This window comes from Phoca vitulina, unplaced genomic scaffold (genome assembly GCF_004348235.1).
Source record: "Phoca vitulina isolate PV1807 unplaced genomic scaffold, GSC_HSeal_1.0 scaffold52, whole genome shotgun sequence".
Taxonomy (NCBI): domain Eukaryota; kingdom Metazoa; phylum Chordata; class Mammalia; order Carnivora; family Phocidae; genus Phoca; species Phoca vitulina.
In genome coordinates this window covers 7,729,565-7,738,802 of record NW_022589755.1, presented here as the reverse complement: position 1 = coordinate 7,738,802, position 9,238 = coordinate 7,729,565, and positions in this window count along the sequence as shown.

Below are 9,238 nucleotides of genomic sequence, written 5' to 3'. Positions count from 1 at the left end.
AGCACAGACAGACAGACAAGACAGCTGAGGATGACTCCACACCTCTGTGCCTTACCTTTTCTACATGTTCGTGGGGTCTGGGGGGTGGAGTGGAAGTAATGTTGAGTGATGATCGAAAGTCCCGTGACCCAAACTCTAGAACGACACTCACATGAGGCCCCCAAGCCAGAAACCTGGCAACATGGATTCCTCCCTTTCCTTTAATAGCAATAATGCCATTTAAAAAATTAATACTTGTTTCATCTGTACAAAGTTGTCTCTGTCCCAAGTCCTTGTGTCTGGATATTGTGACCTCCTTTTTTACAGCTGAGAAATCTAATGCACAGGGAAGGGGAATGATTTGCCCAGACTTGCTCAGATTTGAGATTCCAACCCAAGTCCTGTCCATTGTCCCTTTAAAACAACCCTTCGGTTTGTCCCCAGCCCCATTCAGCCACCTAAGAACTAAGCCAAAATACTGAGTCCTCTCCTGGTAGCTGACATTTGAGCAGAGACTGGAATAAAAGGGGGGGGGGGCAGCCATGTGGGTATCACAGGGAAACTTCCCAGGTGGCCAGAACAGCCAGTGCAAAGGCCCTGGGGTTGGGAACTTCACGAAGGGCAAGGGAGACCCGGCTGCCTGCAAGCAAGTGAACCGAGGAGAGAGTGTGGAAGGTGGGGCCCCTGATGACCCCGGGGACCAGATCATGCAGGGCCGTAGGGACCATGTGAGGAGAGAGTCCCTCCGACTGTGGGTGGGGAACAGATTGTAGGGGGCCAGAGATGAAGCAGGGAACCCAGTGAGAAAGCAACTACTGTAGTCCAGGTGGGAGATGCTGCTGCTGGACCGGTGTGGAATCGGTGGAAGTTGCCAGAATCTTGATGGGTTTTGAAGGTGGAATGCAGATTGGGTGAGAGGGTGGTGTTGGTGCAAAGGCCAGAGGGAGATCAAGGATAACACCAAGTTTATTCCAGGCAGAACATTTGGATGGATGGAGGTGCCCTGCACTGAGATGGGGCACGGATGGTTTGGGGAACGCACATTCCAGAAAGTAAAGCTCTGTCACCTCCCTGGCTGATGGAGAAGGAGACAGGATGAATGAGAACGGAATGAATGAATGGAAGAGACGGGAGATAAAAGACCAGAGTCGGAGTCTGGGACACCTGGAGGGACACTGGGTTTTTTTTGGGGGGGGGGAGGCAGAGAAATTGGACTTTGGCCCCATTAAGCCTGAGCCTCCTATCAGGCTTGTAAACGGCGAGCAGGGAGAGGTGGCTGGACTCGGGTTGGAGCGCAGGGGGCTGTTCAGCTTGTGGGTACGGGTAGCCTTTGAAGCAGTGGCAGTGGGTTCTAGGAGTTGAGTGTAGATGAACCAGGGAGGAGAGAGGGAAGGGAGAGGGACGGTTGAGGGAGGGAAAGAGGAGAGGAAATTGGGGGGGGGAGGGGTCCAGCAAAGGAGACTCAGCCGAAGCGGCCAGGACGGAGGATCGCCCGCCACCACCCCCACCCCGCGAGGCTGGAAGTACCCCCAGGAGGGAGGGAGGGGGGCCGGCTGGTGTCCGGGGCCGGATAGCTGAGAACTGCCCCGGGGATCCAGGGCAGGGGGGACGCCGCTGGTGACCGTGCCGGGAGCGGTCTCGTAGCGCCGCCCGTGGTCCTGCGTGGACGTTAACGTCCTCCTCTCTCTGAGTGACTGGCAGGGACCGTCCAAATGCAGCGTCTCCCAAGTTCAAGGGGAAGCGAGTGGAGATGCGGGGGAGACAGTGGCCGCCAGGGGGCGCGCAGAGCCCGCGCCCGGAACCAGCCGTCGGGGGAGGTTCCTGCGCGACCCTAATTCCCCCGTCACCCTTACTCAGGACCCCTCAAAGGGCCACACTGCAACAAGCGGGATAAAAGCTAGACTCGGATGGGAGGAGGCTGCTGCTTCCCGAATAGGGAGGAGCCGAATCGAGAAGTCTCTGTAGGTCCGCCCAGAGGGGCTCCTGGGGGTCTGCGGGTCAGCGAGCTGAGATTGGAGGTTCCAAGGTCCTGGTCAGTCGATGAGACTTGATTAATATGTCCGCACTGGTTACAAACACCCACTTGGGCCTGGACCAAGTGGAGAGAGGGAGTGGGGGTGAGCAGGGGTCCCAGACTTGGAGGGGCGGCAGGAGGGGTGAGGACCAGCGGGAAGACAGGACGGCCGCGGATCCAGGTCGCGCTGGGGGTGAGGCCAGAAGCTCTACAGGTCCTTGTCACTTTGCTGTGGGCAAGGGGTGTCAAGCCTCACACCTGACTATCCCACCCTCGATCCCCTACCCTGTGTCTTACCCCATTGCCAGGCTGAGACCTTACCCAGAACCCCTAGGGGCCTGCGGGCGTCAGTTCACCCCGTTCATCCATCAATGGATCTATCTCTTCCATTCATTGATCCGTCCACCCGTCCACTTACCCACCCATTGGTGTATCATCCGTGTGCATCCGCTGATCCGTGCATCCGCATATAAAGAAAGTGGGCTCTCGGATTCCATTTACCGGAAGCTCCAGAACAGGCCAGACTGATGTGTGGTGATCCTTGGGGGGGAACTGACAAGGAACATGCATGAGAGAACTGCTTGGAAAATGGAAATGATCTATATCTTGATCCAAGAGCTGGCTCAATGGTGTCATGCGTATGAAAAATTCACCAGGCTGTCCACGTAAGATTTGCACACTTGGGTCTGGCTGGTTAAGTGGGTAGAGCATGCAACTCTTGATCTCGGGGTCGTGAGTTCGAGCCCCACCTTGGGCAAGAACTTACTTAAAAAGAAAAAAAAAAAAAAGATTTGTGCACTTTACTGTGTGAGAAAAAAGTAAACTTAAAAAAGATGCACTTCAGGCCTGGGTGGCTCAGTCATTAGGCGTCTGCCTTCAGCTCAGGTCATGATCCCAGGGTTCTGGGATCAAGCCCCACATCGGGCTCCCTGCTCCGCGGGAAGCCTGCTTCTCTCTCTCCCACTCCCCCTGCTTGTGTTTCCTCCTTCACTGTGTCTCTCTCTGTCAAATAAATAAAATCTTTAAAAATTTTTTCTAAAAAATTAATACATAAATAAAAAAGGTGCACTTCACTATGTTTAAAAAAAAAAGGATGGGGCACCTGGGTGGCTCAGTCAGTTAAGCGTCTGCCTTCCGCTCAGGTCATGATCTCAGGGTCTGGGGGTAGAGCCCCGCTTCTCATCTGCCTCCCTGCTCAGCGGGGAGCCTGCTTCCTCCTCTCTGGCTCCCCCTGCTGGTGCTCTCTCTCTCTGTCAAATAAATAAATAAAATCTTAAAAAAAAAAGGATGGTCAGGGAAGGTCTCACTAAGGGGGTGACATTTGAGTAAATACCTCTGTCACTGGCAGCACTGGGTGCCTGTAGGCTCCCACAGGGACAGGCACACATAGTCCTTGGTGTGGCCCACACCTAATTACTTGCTGTAGCTCCTTCGGGTACCCTACTCGCCAGAAGAGGCCACACCTGGCTCCTTCCCCCTGCACTTGTGTTGGTGTCCCCCGCGTGCCCCATGGGAACGGAAGAGGCCTGGGGGAACTCCATGCAACCTTGGACAAATCTGCCCCCAGTGGAGGAAGACCCTATAAGCCTTACTTTCTAAACCTATAAAATCTGAAATATGCCTTTCCCTTTTAAGGATGCAAATCTGCTTCTTATCAGCCAAGATCTGCAAGGAAATGAACACCCCCCGCCCCTCCGGCTAAACATGCACTTGCACACCACGATTTGCCTGGATTCTGAGTGCCTGGTACTTGCCTAGAAAGAGATAAAAATTATCACGGGGGGGTGGGGAGGAAGATAAGGACCCTCCCAGTGCTAACAAATGCCTCAGTTTGCTTTCCTGTTTTACATATAGTTTTTACATGATGTGATTGTTTTGAATGTTTGTGATATTTTAAATGGTGTGTTGTTTTCAAGATGGGTTTTGTGAAAATTCGCAATGTTCACAATTGTAGCTGTTGATATAAGCAACCCAACGATAAGCTTACTAAAAAGACTTTTTTTTTTTTAAAAGATTTTATTTATTTGAGATAGAGAGAGAAAGCAAGAGCAGAGGGAATAGGTAGAGGGAGAAGCGGGCTCCCCGCCGAGCAGGAGCCCAATTCGGGGCTCAGTCCCAGGACCCTGGGATCATGACCTGAGCCGAAGGCAGATGCTTAACCAACTGAGCCACCCAGGTGCTGCATTATTTTTTATTTTTTTTTAAGATTTATTTATTTATGAAAGAGAGAGAGAGAGAGAGAGGGACCAGGTGCTAGCCGGGGGGAGGGGCAGAGGGAGAGGAAGAGAGAGAATCTCAAGCAGACTCCCCAACAGGCGTGGAGCCTGACGCGGGGCTCCATGTCACCACCCCGAGGTCATGACCTGAGCCGAAAGCAAGAGTTGGATGCTCAACTGACTGAGCCACCCAGGCGCCCCAAGACTTAAGGATCATTTTAAAAATTAGGAAGAAGCTCTGTGAACATACTAAATGCCACTGAATTGCACACTCTAAAATGATTAATTTTGTTAGGTGACTTATCCCTGTTTAAAAAAAAGAAAAGAAAAGGGGTGCCTGGGTGGCTCAGTTGGTTAAGTGTCTGCCTTTGGCTCAGGTCATGATCTCAGGGTCCTGGGGTTGGGCTCCCTGCTGAGCAGGGAGTCGGCTTCTCCCTCTCCCTCTCCACCCCCCGCCCCACCTGTTCTCGCTCTCTCTAATAAATAAATAAAATCTTTCTTTATTTTTTTTTTAAAGATTTTATTTATTTATTTGACAGAGAGAGACAGTGAGAGAGGGAACACAAGCAAGCAGAGTGGGAGAGGGAGAAGCAGGCTCCCCGCGGAACAGAGAGCCCGATGCGGGGCTCGATTCCAGGACCCTGGGATCATGACCTGAGCCGAAGGCAGACGCTTAACGACTGAGCCACCCAGGCGCCCCAATAAATAAAATCTTTAAAAAAAAAGAAAAAACAGGGATGCCTGGGTGGCTCAGTCGGTTAAGCGTCTGCCTTCGGCTCAGGTCATGATTCCAGGGTCCTGGGATAGAGTCCCGCATCGGGCTCCCTGCTCCGCGGGGAGCCTGCTTCTCCCTCTGCCTCTGCCTCTCTCTCTCTGTCTCTCATGAATAAATAAAAAAAATCTTTAAAAAAAATAAAAAGAAAAAAAGAAAAAACAAACAAAAAACTCTGTGTGGGTGGGGGGTAAGCCCAGAGATGAGGGAGGGCGTCAGAAGGTGTGGGCCCCTTGTCGTCCCCGGTGAGGACTCTGCTTAGACTGAGTAACGTGGAAGCCATGGAGGGTTCTGAGCAGAAGAGGGGCCTGAGCTGCCAGACGTGGGCCTGGCGCCCCCTGGCGGCCTTGAGGGGGACAGGCTGCAGGGGACAGAGGATGAGGATGGGGCAGGAGGACCCCAGTGTGCCCCAGTAGGAGGTGGGCTGGCAGGTGGAGGTGGGGAGGGGTGGGTGCACCCGGCATACACTTTGAGACTAAATCCACCATAAGTGGCTGATATACAAGGAAAAGGAGAAAGCCAAGGTTTATGGCTGGACTGGAGCTGCCGTTCCGAGATGGGAAGGAGGGGCCCAGAGGTGGGGGTGGGAGGAATCTGGAGTTCCGGTTTGAGGTTCCAAGTAGACAGTTGGATGTGAAAATCTGGAATTCAGGGGCTGGAAATATGCATTTGGAATTTGCATTAGACCCCCAAACGGCTTGCAAACGACCCCTTCTCTCCCTACCTAGCGCAGTAGAATTTTTATTTCGTAGAGTGATTCCAATCAGGCCCCTCAAGCCCAAACACAATCAAACAACATGGGTGGCTTTGTGTCTTACTGACTTTTTCTTCCACATCCTTTCCTCTCTGTCAGGGTCTGGCCAGGGATACCAGTGGGTTTGGGGGCCCTAAACCACCACCCCCCTGCGTTCTGAGATTCGCTGGAAGACCCCATAGGAGTTGGTATATAGTTGATTTATTATAGTGACATAGTAGGACACCCTGCAGATCATAACGGGAAAGGACAGGTGCGGTCTGGAGGGATCCACGTGCTGGCTCCCTCCCAGCAGTGAACATGAGGCCACCCTGTGTGCAATGCTTTTGCCCACGGAAGCCCACTAGAGACTTGGGACCCAAGGATTTGGGGTAGGGCTGGTACATAAGCACCATCTGCCTAGGCTGTACCCCAATTCCAGACTTCTAGAAGGACAGCAGGTGTCAGCATGAACCATATTGTTTTGTACAAAGGGCCGAGGCATGGTGAGCCCCTTTATCATTTAGGGAAGTTTTATATCTTGGAAGGAAATGTTTATCAGCCAATTTCCCAGACGCTAAGTGAGGGCCAAGCTCACAAGCAGGGAAGGTTAGCACGGCGGTTTCTCTCCTCCCCCCCGGTGCCACTCAGAGGCCTGGTGGCAATGATTGATTTGAACAAGATAAGAAGCCAGGTGAGGGAGGGACGCCTGGGTGGCTCTGTAGGTGAAGCGTCTGCCTTCGGCTCAGGTCATGATCCTAAGTTCCTGGGATTGAGCCCCGCATGGGGCTCCTTGTTCAGTGGGGGGCCTGCTTCTCCCTCTCTCTCCCTCTGCTTGTGCTCTCTCTGTCAAATAAATAAAATCTTAAAAAAAAAAAAAAAAGAAGAGCTAAAACCACAAACACTTCTGGAAGAAAACATAGGAGGAAATCTTAGTGACCTTAGGTTTGACGAGATACCTTACATACGACACCAAAAAAGGACAAAGTATAATTAAAGCAAAAACAAACAGGACTTCATCAAAACTAAAATCCTTTGCTCTTCAAAAGACGCTGCTGCAAAACTGGGAAGGCACACCACACACTGGGAAAGTGTTCGCAAAACATGATGTCCAGCAAAGGACTTGTAGCTAGAATATATAAAGAACTCTTATAAATTAATGATCTAGAAGATCGACAACCCAAGTAAAAAGTGAGCCTCGGCTCATGCAGGTTCCAAGAATGGTGGAGACGGGGTCCTCCCCAGTCTGGGGCTCAGTCTGCTCAGGGCTCAGTGGTCATCCCTGGATGGGGGGAGGGGGCATGAGGAGGAGCCACAGCTCCAGGGAGGTCCTGACCCCATGCAGAACGACAGACAGACAGACAGACAGACAGACAAAAGTGGCCTGGCTGCACCCAAGTGTTAAAGACACTGAAGAACGGGAAGGGCTTGGCTTGTCAAGCTCCAGGAACACATTGGACACAAAGCCTCAGAGCCGAGCTTCATCTTCCCTGGGGCTGGAATAAGGCAGAGGCTGGGTGTCCTGGACCCTTAGAAGTTCAGGCCTCCTTCACCCCTCGGGGCTTTTGGGGTCCCTCACAACTCCCCCCCGGCCCGCCCAGCCTGGCCCCACCTTTCTCATCTTGCCCACAGGAAGCCGGCTCAGAGTGCAGGCTCCGCAGCAAGTCAGCTAGGGTCACCTGACCTCAGGTGAGTGTCTTTAGTCTGCCCGTCTGTGAAATGGGTTCTTCACAGTTCATGCCTCTTTAAGGGCTGGCTGCTCTTACGAATGACATAGCGGCCTCCCTCGCTCTGTTTACAAAATTGGCCGCCCCAGCCCTGCCTACCACCCTTCCTGGCTTTATTTTCCTTCCCAGCACTCACGACGCCCTCACATAGTACGTATTTGTTTATGTTCCGGGGACAGGTGGAGCTGTGTGTCGCAGGCATCAATGACCCTATGATGTTGCGTGTCAGCAGGATCTGCCTTGTCTGTGATCGTGTGCCCCCCAGGGAGCTGGCTGGATCTGCCTTATGTCACACTCTTGTGTGTCTGGAGCGCAGCTGCGTGTCCCCCCTCCCACGGGTGGAGGTGGCTGCCCTTGGGTCTGGCGCATTTGGAGGTGTCATGACCCTGGCTCGGCTGTTGTCTGCAGGGGTCCTGGTGTGCCTTTGGCGTCGTTGTGTGGCCGACTAGAGAGGTGTAGGCTATTGTGTTGTGTTTCTGGCTGGGTGTGGTTTGCTTGGCCATGCAGTTGTGTAGCCAGGTGGGGGGGGGGTGAGTCCTTGTGTGTTACCCTTGGTCTGTGTGCATGTGTGTGTTTATGTGTGTGTGAGAGGGGGGGAGAGAGAGAGAGAGAGAGTCCCAGCCCCCAAAATCATGACTAATTCTTCCAGCCTCCCGCACTTCTGGACAAGAGACCCCTTTGTTCTCAGGGCAGAAGAGGGTGGGGTGGGGGGGCTGTTCCTTTTCTCTGAAGCTCCTGGCAAGGTCTCAGCCCAGAGCTGGGCCAACAAAACACTCTCAGAGCTTCTGTGCTGAGCCCGGCCACTTGCTGGGTGTGCTGGGAAAGCCAGTGGGGTCACCAGACCTGTGAGAACCAGAGCGGCAGCAGCAGAGATGGGGGGAGCCCTGAGGGGACCCTGACCCAGCCCGCGGGGCTCAGGAGACCTTCCTGGAGGACAGTATTGTTACAAGATGGGCTCTGGGGAAAATGGGAAAATCATGATGCATACAGATCTAAACGTGAAGCTGTGTTAGAAGCTGGACTCTCCCTGTTCAGAGGAGGATCAAAGAACAGACACATTTACAGACTGGGAATGTTGAAGCAAATACTGGAGGCAGAACATTTGGGGAGGTGCTGTGGCCTGAATATTTGTGTCCCTCCCCCCCATAAAGGTTTGTTGTTCATAAGTCACGCAGTCCATGGTATTTTGTTATAGGAGCTCAAGCTAAGGGGGAGAGGGTTGTCCCTCCACAGACAGAATTCACACGCACGTCTGCGGAGAATTATTGTGCGTCCCTATCACATATCCACAATTCACAGGATTATAAAACAAAGCCCACAGCTCTGAAGGATTTGTTATGGGTTGAATTGCATCCTGCCCCAAATTCATGTATGTTGATGTCCTAACCCTCAGGACCTCAGAATGTGATCTTATTTGGAAATAGGTTCACTGCAGATGTACGTAGTTAAGATGAGGTCCTACTGGAGTAGGGTGGGCCACTAATCCAACATGACTTATGTCCTCATAGAACAGGGAAATTTGGACACACACACAAAATGCTATGTGTGATGCTTTTACAGGGAACATCAAGATAGCCAGCAAAACACCAGAAGCGAGGAGAAAAGCATGAATTCTTTCTCCCAGCCCTCACAGGGAACCAATTTTACTGACACCCTGATCTCCAACTTTTTTGGGGGGGAGATTTTATTTTATTTATTTTATTTTTATTTTTTAATTTTTAATTTTTTTATTTTTTTAAGATTTTATTTATTTATTTGTTAGAGAGAGAGAGGGAGAGAGCACAAGCAGGGGGAGCG